General features: G+C 35.3%; 1 long non-coding RNA gene across 1 annotated transcript in view; it reads left to right on the top strand.

Annotated features, from left to right (window-relative positions):
• LOC109548287 (uncharacterized) overlaps positions 1–10,565 on the top strand; it is a 734,651-nt gene extending 724,086 nt beyond the window's left edge. The window contains exon 15 of the long non-coding RNA XR_002174337.3: positions 6,886–10,565. This is a non-coding gene — a long non-coding RNA (uncharacterized lncRNA). The remainder of the gene's footprint in view (positions 1–6,885) is intronic.
• The last annotated feature ends 1,114 nt before the right edge of the window (positions 10,566–11,679 follow it).

The following is an 11,679-nucleotide window of genomic DNA, read 5'->3' on the forward strand; positions in this document are numbered from 1 at the left end:
AGGTTTTTTTTTTTTAAACACATAGCTATCAAAGACCCAGATGTGCACCATATGAGTTGATGAAAATGTACATAGGAAGTTGTGATAAAAGCTTTTCTTTTTAGTCTTATCATATCTTAAATTCAAGGTTACTTTTATACAGCTGGTATATATTAAATATAATATTTGGTTCATATACAAATGGTTGGTCTAAGTATGGAAAAGTTGAACAGAAAATTGGGAACATTTCCTCCTGGGACATGGACATGGTAAAATTGGAATGGTATCATCGTATTTCTAGAGCATCTCTTCAGTATGAACAGGATATCACAATTAGAGACAAATATTTTGGTGACTATATTTTGCCCTAAATGTAGACTTTTGTTCATCTACAGTCTCTTTTAAAACAAACAAATAAAAATTTTATAGTATATATCTATACAAGTGCCATTGGAAGAATTGCATTTCTTTAAAAATATTTGAGGTGATAGAAGTTAAGAAGAACTCTTACCTGAGGAAACAAAATATAAATTAGTAAAAAGAGATCAAGGGAAGGTACTATGGCAGACACTATTAGATCCATATCTATCAGCCATTCCTCTGTCTCTCTGCTAACAGAACCCTAATTTGTCTGGGTTGACAATGGACTCCATCCCAAGTGATGAAATACGATTGTTTCAGGGAAGCTGATCATTAGAATTTTGCCCTCTTTCCCAGCTGTTCTTGAGCCAGTGATGTAACAGTTCAGAGCTGTGAGACATGAGGGGAAGTCTGCTGGGGAGCTTTGGCAAAGTTTTTCTTTCTTATAGAAAGACATAGGAGAGAATATGCTGGAACTGCCCTGTTCCTCTCTTTCTTGCTGTGAACAGGAATTTAAGTCAACTTGCAAGCATAAGGTCACAAGCATATGGAGAAGAATCAACACACCAAGGATGATAGAACAAAAAATTAAAATAATCTAGTCACTTGTAACATGTTTAAGCTGCTAGACCAACCCTGGAAGTATGCATCTTCAGAGTTTTTTTTTTTTTTTTTTTTTTTTTTTTTTTGGTTAGGGCACAATAAATGTCCATATGTTGATTAAATATGCTATTACTTAAAGGCAAAAGAATTCCTAAATGACACAAGGGTTTTCTTTTTGTTTGGGGGTTTGTAACTATAGTTGTTGCTGTTACTGTTATTGGAAGCAACCCACACAGTCATCAAAAAATGCATGAGTAAGAAATTGTAGTATATATCTTCAATAGAATACCGCTCAGCAATGAAAAGAAATGAACTATTGACACACGTAACGTGGATGAACCTCAAAATCATTATTCTAGTGAAAGAAAACAGACACAAACACTATTATATGAGTCAGCTCATATTAAGTTCTATAACAGGAAAATCGAACCTAACCTATTACCTATTTAGGCATGAAGAAATAGGCATAACTGTGTTTAATAAAAGAATGAGGATTTGTTTTTCTTAAATACTATTCACGAACATAAACAAATAGACTGGTTTCATGCTGTGGCTTTGTTATTAATACAATCCATTGTCTTCCCCTTTAATTCTTGGCTTTCTTTATCGGTTCTACATATTTACTTTTTAAAAACGTTTTGTTTTGAAGTAGTTACAGGAAGATTTTTAAACATTACAGAGAGGTTCTGTGTTCTCTTCACCCAGTTTCCCCCAATGGTTACATCTTATATAACTATAGTGTAACATTAAAAGTAGGAAACTGACATTGGTACAGTGTATGTGTATAGTTCTATGACATTTTATCACATATATATTTGTGTAACCACCACAGCAATCAAGATACAGTACTGTTCCATCACAGTGATCTCTCGTGCTACCCCTCTATAATCATAACCACGCCCCTCACCCCATGGTCCCTAAGCCCTGTTAACTACTAATCTGTTTTCCATTTCTATAATTTGGTTATTCTGAGAGTGTTACATAAATGGAATCATACACTATGTGACTCTTTTTCACTCAGCAAAATGCCCTTGATCTACCCAAGTTGTGTGCATCAATAGTTCTTCCTTTTAATTCCATGCACCCCATGGTATCAATGTAACAGTTTGTTTAGCCATTCAGTTATTGATGGATATTTTGATTGTTCCAAGTTTGGGGATATTACAAATAAAGCTGCTATAAACATTCTTGTACAGGTTTTTGGTGAACCTAAATGTTCATTTCTCTGGGATAAATGCCCACTAGTGCAATTGCTGGGTTGTGTGATAAGTTTATGTTTACTTTTTTAAGAAACTATTTTCCAGGGTGGCTGTACCATTTTACATTCCCACCAGCAATGTTTGAGAAATCCAGTTTCTTCACATCCTTGCCAGCATTTGACATTGCCACTATTTTTAAATTTTTTATCAGTCCTAAAAGGTGTGTAATAGCCATCTACAGATGTAGATGTTAAACATCTTTTCATGTGCTTATTTGTCATTTGTATATCCTCTCTGATAAATTGTCTCCTCATGTCTTTTGTCAGTTTTCTAGTTGAATTGTTGCTTGCTTTCTTCCTTTGTTTCTTTTTGTATTTATTTCTTTTTCCCTTCCTTCCTTCCTTCCTTCCTCCCTCCCTTTCTTTTTTTTGCTTTTAATTTTTGAGGATAGTTTATATGCTCTAGATACAAATCTCTTTTCAGATATGTGGTTGCCAATACTTCCTCCCAGTTTATAGCTTATCTTTTCATGCCTTTCTGACAGGTTTTTTGAAGAACAAAGGTTTTCTTTAAGTTTTGAGGAAGTCCAATTTACACATTTATTTTTAGTATAATAAGCTATCATTTTGGTTTATATGGGTGCTTCTGTCCAAGAAATAGCTCTCTTCCATTTTCGAGGTATTCTTCAAATGTCTACCTAGTAAATAAATATCTCTTTGGATCCATCTCCTAGAGTAATGAAAATAAAAACAAAAATAAACACATGGGGCCTAATTAAACTTAAAAGCTTTTGCTTTTGAAAGGAAACTAAACAAAATGAAAAGACAGCCTACAGAATGGGAGAAAATATTTGCAAACAATGGGACTGACCAGGGTTTAAGCTCCAAAATATACAGACAGCTCATATAGCTCAATACAACAACCCAAATCAAAAAGACAAACAACCCGGGCTTCCCTTGTGGCGCAGTGGTTGAGAATCTGCCTGCCGATGCAGGGGACAAGGGTTCGAGCCCTGGTCTGGGAAGATCCCACATGCCACAGAGCAACTAGGCCCGTGAGCCACAACTACTGAGCCTGCGCGTCTGGAGCCTGTGCTCTGCAACAAGAGAGGCCACGATAGTGAGAGGCCCGCGCACTGCAATGAAGAGTGGCCCCCACTTGCCGCAACTGGAGAAAGACCTCGCACAGAAACGAAGACCCAACATAGCCAAAAATAAATAAACCAACGAACCGACATTTAAAAAAAAAAAAAAAGACAACCCAACCAAAAAATGGGCAGAAAACCTAAATAGATATTTCTCCAAAGAAGATATACAAATGGCCAACAAGCACATGAAAAGATGCTCAACATCCCTAATTATTAGAGAAATTGAAGCCAAAGCTACAATGAGGTATGACCTCGCACCGGTCAGAATGGCCATCATCAAAATATCTACAAATAATAAATGCTGGAGAGGATGTGGAGAAAAGGGAACCTTCCTACATACTTGGTGGGGATGTAAATTGGTACAGCCACTATGGAGAACAGTATGGGGGTTCCTTAAAATCTAAAATCAAATCTACTGTATGATCCAGCAATCCCATTCCTGGGTGTATCTGCAGAAAACCATAATTCGGAAAGATACATGCAGCCCATTGTTCATTACAACGCTATTTACCACAGCCAAGACATGGAAGCAGCCTAAACGTCAATCAACAGATGAATGGATACAGAAGATATGGTACATATATACAATGGAATGTTACTTATCCATAAAAAAGAATGAAATAATACCATTTGCAGCAACATGGATGGACCTAGAGATTATCATGCTAAGTGAAATAAGCCAGACAAAGACAAATATCATACGATATCACTTATATATGGAATCTAAAACAAAAAAGAATGATAACAAATGAACTTATATACAAAAGAGATATAAAAAACAAGACATAGAAAACAAACTTATGGTTACCAAAGGGGAAAGGGGGGGAGGGATAAATTAGGAGTTTGGGATTAACGTGTACACACTGCTATGTATAAAACAGATAACCAGCAAGGACCTACTGTATCGCACAGGGAACTATACTCAATATTTTGTAATAACCTATAAGGGAAAAAAATCTGAAAAAGAATGGATAGATATATATGTATAATTGAATCACTCTGCTGTACCCCTGAAACTAACACAACATTGTAAATCAACTATACTTTGATTAAAAAAAAAGAAACCAAAAAAAAATTTAAACCTATCCTAAGAAAGGCCAATCTAATAAGTAACCGGGTTACTTTAAATAAGTATTACAAAAGTTAGCTGTGTTATCATTTAAACATCAATAAACACCCATAAATTTATTACCTTTCATGAAAGTCAGAAATCTACCAAAACCAGAATCAATAATCAAAAACTGAAAATAGAAAGATTTAGTTTGTAGAAAATGTCAGAATACACAGAAGAAAAATGAAAATGTATTAGTAATATACTTTCCTTATGTGATTTTAAAATTTGCAACATAAAATCAATTGATTAATACTTAAGTGCTTTTTTTTTTTTTTTTCGCCGTACGCGGGCCTCTCACTGTTGTGGCCTCTCCCGTTGCGGAGCACAGGCTCCGGACGCGCAGGCTCAGCGGCCATAGCTCACGGGCCCAGCCGCTCCGCGGCATGTGGGGTCTTCCCGGACCGGGGCACGAACCCGTGTCCCCTGCATCGGCAGGCGGACTCTGAACCACTGCGCCACCAGGGAAGCCCTTCAGTGCATTTTTTATGCCTATTATATGTTAATCTCAAATCTCTCTAATTGAGGTGAACCATTTTTCGTGGTGATTTTTCTTTTTGTTTCTATCATTATTATAAAAACAATATTCAAGATTCAATATGTTCAGTCATCTCTCTTTTTACATGTTTTTCTCAGTTTGTATATTAGAAATCTAAGTCTACACAGTCATCCCTCAATATTGTACCCAGGGAAGTTTGGTTCCAGGACGCAGCAGATACCAAAATCCAAGGATGCTCAAGTCACTTACATAAAGTAGCATAGTACAGTCAGCCCACCACATCCGCAGGTTGGGAGGGCTGACTGTAGTTGGCAAAATAATAGTGTCACCTATTCTGTTTAATGGTTATGAATGGTAAAGACAGGATTTGTGTAAAACACTTTTTTATTGGCCATGCTGCGTGGCTTGCGGGATTTTAATTCCCCAACAGGGATTGAACCCTGCCCCTTACAGTGAGAGGGGGGATTCCTAACCACTGGCCTGCCGGGGGATTCCCTAAAACACTTTTAACTGAGGCTGCCCCACCAAATCTCCACTCAGATCATGCATCTTACAAGCCCCTTAGATTTCATCTTATGTTTAGCAACTAATATGTGGAGAAGCAAATGTACCTGATTGTTCTGTATATCCACCTCAAGATGATTTGCTCTTGCCAGTGAGTACCTTAGGAGAAGCACTGCTTTAGAATGAGCAAGGTAAGGAAACTTAAGCATCCACTGCAAAGGTCTGCAGCCCAGAATATTTTCAGGGAAGCACTTCTTGAGGTTCTGCTGTAGGAAAGAACTGGACTAGTAGACCTGTTCCAACAAATGTGCTCAGCATTTGTCTTCTCTTCCAGCTGAGTCAGCTCTTGACATTAGAAGCATCTTTGATGATTCCTCGTCAAAGATGAGATATCGAATCCTTGGTGAACTTGATTATTGTGGAATTAAGGACTGCCCTCAAATAATCAGTGTAAAGTTAAGGATGGCAACCAAAATATGTATCCTATGCTATATCCAAAGCCAACAATGAAGAAGCAATGCAAAAGCAAGATCACCTAAGGGGAGTCTGACTCCAGACTTTATTTTAGAAGGATGAAGAGTTAGCTCCAGGATAAACCTCTAGGAAGAAGTAAACCTTTAGGAAACTGACAGGAGGGAGTCTAGGTTTGCCTGGGGGAAGCAGGAAGCATACTTATTTCCAAGAAATAAGTATGTTCAGCTTCAGTTTAGGCTACAAATGTCAAGAGGTAAATTGTTCAACATGCAATCGAGAAATGCACTGAAGACATTTACTCATTGAAATGCAAGAATTTTTGGAAAAATCTTGGGAAGCCAGCCACCTCTGGACTCTATTTCCTGGCTATTCTTAATAAAAAGTCTCCAAGAAATATCACTTCGTTACAAAAATCCAAATCCAAATTCCTTCCTTGGGAAGAATCTTGGATTAGGTGACCTCTAAGCCCTTATCTAACCTAAAGATTATGATTCTAAGATGTTAATATTGACAGACAAATAATGTAGACTCAATAAATATTTGCTGAAATGAACTGAGTTGAATTCAGGAAGTAAAAGGGTCTATATTTTATGACCACAGTTTATCTAATTCTCACAAACAGCTGTATGAACTTCCTTTTCTTTGAAAGTCTTACATTTGCTCACCACATTTCCCTGCTAAAATCTGTGAGGTAGAGCTCATCTTACTAACCCTATTTTAGAGGTCAAGTTGGCCTTTGGTGGTTCATTTTTGTGTCTTTTCCTCAGTATTATGTCCCAACATAGAGTTTTCATATCTCTTATCTGAAAATAAATTACCTGAATTTGATTCCATATAGGATCATAGACTAATGGGCATGGACTTTTTGCTTAATGGATACTCGATTTTTTTCTAGCAAAGATCCTTTATGATTTATGATCCTTAATGACCTAGTTATTTGAAAAAAAACATGGATGGTATCAAGGAGTTTTCTTCAATTGGTTAAAATATCATACATTTCTTTCACCAGTTCAGACATCTTTGTCTTTGATCCTGATTCACAGAATTTAGTGAAGAGGTGGAAAAGAGAATTGTTATAGAAGATGAATCAACAACATGATGGACAAAGGATCATAGAAGTAATGAAAAGATTTTTTAACTTCAAAAAATAAGTCAGAAAATGTGAGAATCTTTGGATAAGGAAATGAAATCTTGCTTTAGCAGAAAATTATCTGTCTAATACTTATGATATATTCTTATGGGAGGAACTATATGTATTTATGATCATGAACACAATGATAATATTCTGTATAATAGTTTCCTGAAGTAAACTCAACAATGTACTTGATGTTCGTAGTTATTATCAACATAACTAAATAATATACCCACACTGCATATTCCAATGTTATGAACATTATTTAATGTACCTATTTTATCAACATTTAAATCCGTAAGACAATCTAGATATAATCAAAAATTGATTATATAAAAATATTATAAAAATCCAAAAATGACTTTTATGGTTTTTAATGACTTAAACTTTTTGAGAAATCAACTGAGCATAAAATTGTTATTTGAGGTTTTTATAATATGAAGAGAAAAGGCATAATTATTAACAGGTTAGGCAATCCATTTGTTTTAGCATGTTTATTGTAATTTGAAAAAACATGCTTATTGACTTGCTAATTTTTGCTAAACTAATTTAAAGCTTGCATTGACCTTCTCTACTCAACTGCTGTAACTGTGCTATAACCTAATTAGGAAAACCTCAAGAGACAATCATTGTTTCTTATGATTAAATATGAAATGAAAATCTAGTCTTTATCAGTTCACAGTTTGTTTTTATTCATTTACCTGGAATAAGACTGAAAGTACTTTAACATTTATGCTGTTCACTATAATCAAAGCTTAACAGGTCTTTTACCTGTGTGATTTTTTGATTGGCATGTACAGATGTCCCTCAGTCCCTGAGGGGAATTGATTTCAGGACCGCTTGCACATACCAATATCCAAGGGTGCTCAAGTTAGTTATATAAAATGGTGTAATATTAGCATATAACCTACGCAATTCTCTAGTATACTTTAAATCATCTCTGTATTACTTAATACAATGTAAATGCTATGTAAATAGTTGTAAATACAGTGTAAATGCTATGTAAATAGTTGAGAGGCAAGTTCAAGTTTTGCTTTTTGAAACTTTCTGGAATTTTTTTTCAAATATTTTCAGTCCACGGTTGGTTAAAGCTGAGGATGTGGAACCCAAGGTTACTTATGAAGAACCAACTGTATAGGAAGATAGTTAAAATAGATTACGTTGTAAGTGAGTTGTATAAAACTTGGAATGCATTTTCTCAGAAACAGTGTTGTGAATGGTGTTCAGATACCCTGCTAATTCATGAAAGATACTTATCATATGTGGATATGCTGTTTATTTGTATTAACAAAATGTAAAATACTACTCTGTATCTCGCTTCAGTAAATAAAGTACAAAGGAAAATTGAAATGTAATTTTATATTTATGTCCTATGTTTGAGATAAATCCAGTTTTCTTAGAGAATGTTGATTGGGGGAACTAAATTTGTAGCAATTCTAAAAAGTACTTTAGGGCACTGTCTTTTCAAACATAATTTTTAAAACAGTTATTTAATAAAGTATTTTTCCCAATTATAAAGTAATAAATCTTCATTGCAGAGAATTTGAAAATATGAAAAATAGAAAGGAAAAAAAATCACCTGAAATTCTATTATTTAAATACAACCTTTCTTATCTTGTTTATATTAGCCATCTATTACTGTGTAACAAATCCCCCCACCCAAAAAAAAAAACTTAACAGTTTTATGTCGACAAACATTTTTTTAGCTCATAGTTTTTGAAGGTCAGGAATCCAGGAGTGGTTTAACTGAGTGGTTCTTGTTCAGTTTCACTCATGAGGTTGTAATCAAGTTGTTGGCCAGGGTTGCAGTCATTTCAAGAAGTCCTAATTGGGAAAGAAGAATCTGCTTCCAAGTTCACTCTCATGGTTCTTGGCAGGCTCACTTCATCCCTGGCTGTTGGCCGAAGACAGCACTTGCTCACCATATAGGCCTCTCTACAGAGCTGCTGGCAGCATGGCAGCTTGCCTGAGCAAGTGACCTAAGGGACAGATCCAGAGCCCTAGACAGAAGTCACATAGTCTTTTATAACCCAAGCTCAACTGTGACATACCATCACTTATACCAAATAGATGGAGCCTGAAGCAATGTGGGAGGGGACTACACAGAGTGTGACCCTCAGGATGGTAGGGGTCATTGTGGGCCGGCTTAGCAGTATCAAAATGGTATGTTTCTTTCTGGCCTTTTTTTGTATTTTTATATACTATTGTTCCACCAAATGATATAAGTAAAACATTTTATGTGTTGTTAAAACATCTCATAATATTGTTTTAGTGGTTAGACTACATTATATATTGTTGACTTTTTGTATTGTTTCCAAATATGCACTATTGTAAATAATTCTGTGATAAACAGCTTTTGCATGAAGCTTTTCCATCTGTATTTCAGATCATTTCTTTTGGATTGCTGTCGAGCTATGGGACTAGTTTAAAAAGCCTCAACACAAGTTGCCAAATTGCTTTCCAATTGGATTGTATTGATTTAACTCACAGAGGGGTATAACAGTGTCTGTTTCACTGCTCCTTTATATGGGGACTTTCAAGGTTTTAGAAGCTAATAGTACTAGTTTTTAGGGGTTTTTTTCTATTTTCATGTTAATTTCCCTGTTCTTTGATTTCTTGTATCACTAGTTCTGCTTTTAAGCATGTTACCGTGATTGTGTGTGTGTGTATGTATGTATGTGCACGTGTGTGTTTTCTTGGAAGAGAGGGAGAAAGAAAAAAAAGATAGAGACAGAATTAGTGAGAAATGTTTTCCTGAGTTAAAATGAAAAAGAATCAGAAATGTGTGGGTGGAGGGAAGAACTTAGAGAGGAGGTAGTATATAACTGTGAAAGTATTGCCTAATACTATATTTAATGAGGTGAGAGTGGGGTTAAAAAAAGAGGGACATAAGGAAACCAGCATGCACCTTGATGAGGCAGAAAAAGGTGATTGGTGGGGGAAACAGATTTCCCCCACCAATCAGCAATTTCCTATGACTGTCCCCAGGGAACCATATTGGCCCAGGATCAGGTGCTTTCCTCACCTCAGAGTTAGAGGCTGATAAGAGAGGTAAACACGTGAATCCCTTCTAAACTCCAAATATTTATGTTCTCTTACTTTTTTTTCAGTTCTTTTTACTTTCTTTTGCTTTTTCTTTCTTTTCTATCTATTACAAAACTCTTTTCCTGGAGTGAAATCATGACAAATTAGAAGTAGTCTTTCCATAAAAGTGCATTCTGTATTTAAGAGTACTATGAGATAATTCAAGGGATTGCCTGATACCTCTTCACAATTGTTAAACCCTCCATTGTCTTTGATTTAACCATGTTTTTACCACAGCTTTGCAATTTTATCCAAAAATTATGTTTTCTGAAGCTGCTATTTGATTATAAATTTTTGATTAAAAGATATATTTATTTCTTAAGTTTTCATCACAAACAAAAAAATAGCCTTAAGAAGTATTTTCCCTGGTTTCATTGTATCCTGTATATACCTCTGTGTTATGCTGTATTGAAATTTATGTTTTATTGAAATAAACTTTTATATATCTTATATCTCTTACTAGAATATAAGCTCTGGGCAGAGACCTAATCTCATATGTCTTTAGATCTCAGAATAGCTACCACAGTGCTTAGTATGTAAATATTTGTTGAGCCATTAAACAGTACAGTTGGGAATTTGAATACAAGGTTGAATATACTTTTATATCTGTCTGGTAAGTTCTTTCATATAAAAATAAAGTCTTTTGTTATTACTTTACTATTTTAGTCAAATGATTGGGTAGCAAAGTAGACTTAAAATTTGCTGAAAATAATACACAGCTAAAAATATATCTGACAACATCTGACAGAATATACTTAACATCTAAAATATATTTGTCTGGGGCATTCATTCATTCATCCATTCCAAAAAAAGATTATTAGCTATCTCATACTTGCCAGACATATTTGCTCTGTCAGACTATAGAATTTAAGATTAAATTCCATTAGCTATAGAGAAGCTTGGCATAATTCTAAGTGACATGTGTTTTAGGTATGTTTTGTTGTTTTTCTTATAGTTTTTTTTTTAACATCTTAATTGGAGTATAATTGCTTTACAATGATGTGTTAGTTTCTGCTGTATAACAAAGTGAATCAGCTATACATATACATATTAGGTATGTTTTAAAAAGAAGTGAGGAGGATGAACTGAAAGAGCAACTGAAAGCAGGAAGGTGATGAGAAAGTTATAAAGAATGACCAGGTAAGAAATGGGAATCGATGGAAGAGGACAATGGAAGATTAAATAGGTAACAGTGAACGAAACCTAACGCTGCTTGGATATAAGAAGATGGAGGAGGTGGCATTTTCTGGCTTTGGGAACTGGGTGGATTAAGGTGTCATTAACCATTAATCAGACAGCATAAGGAGTAGCTGGGCAAGGAGTGAAGAGGGCAAGTTGGTAGCTTTTCACAATTCAAATGGTGCTATCATTAAGCAATTGAATAAACCTAGAGCTTAGAAGAGAAACATCTATGGGGAATTTTGGAAGTTGTTATTGTGAGGGTGGTAACAAAGATCACAGCAGAGAGAAGAAAATGAAGGAGGAAAAGGAGGGGGATATACAGAAGGAGAACCCAAAGGAGGAGCAGAAGGGGAAGGAGGAGAGAACAAATGGCTGAACTTTTAGATGATTTGTGACAATTAACCA

This window comes from Tursiops truncatus, chromosome 9 (genome assembly GCF_011762595.2).
Source record: "Tursiops truncatus isolate mTurTru1 chromosome 9, mTurTru1.mat.Y, whole genome shotgun sequence".
In the NCBI taxonomy this organism is placed as follows: domain Eukaryota; kingdom Metazoa; phylum Chordata; class Mammalia; order Artiodactyla; family Delphinidae; genus Tursiops; species Tursiops truncatus.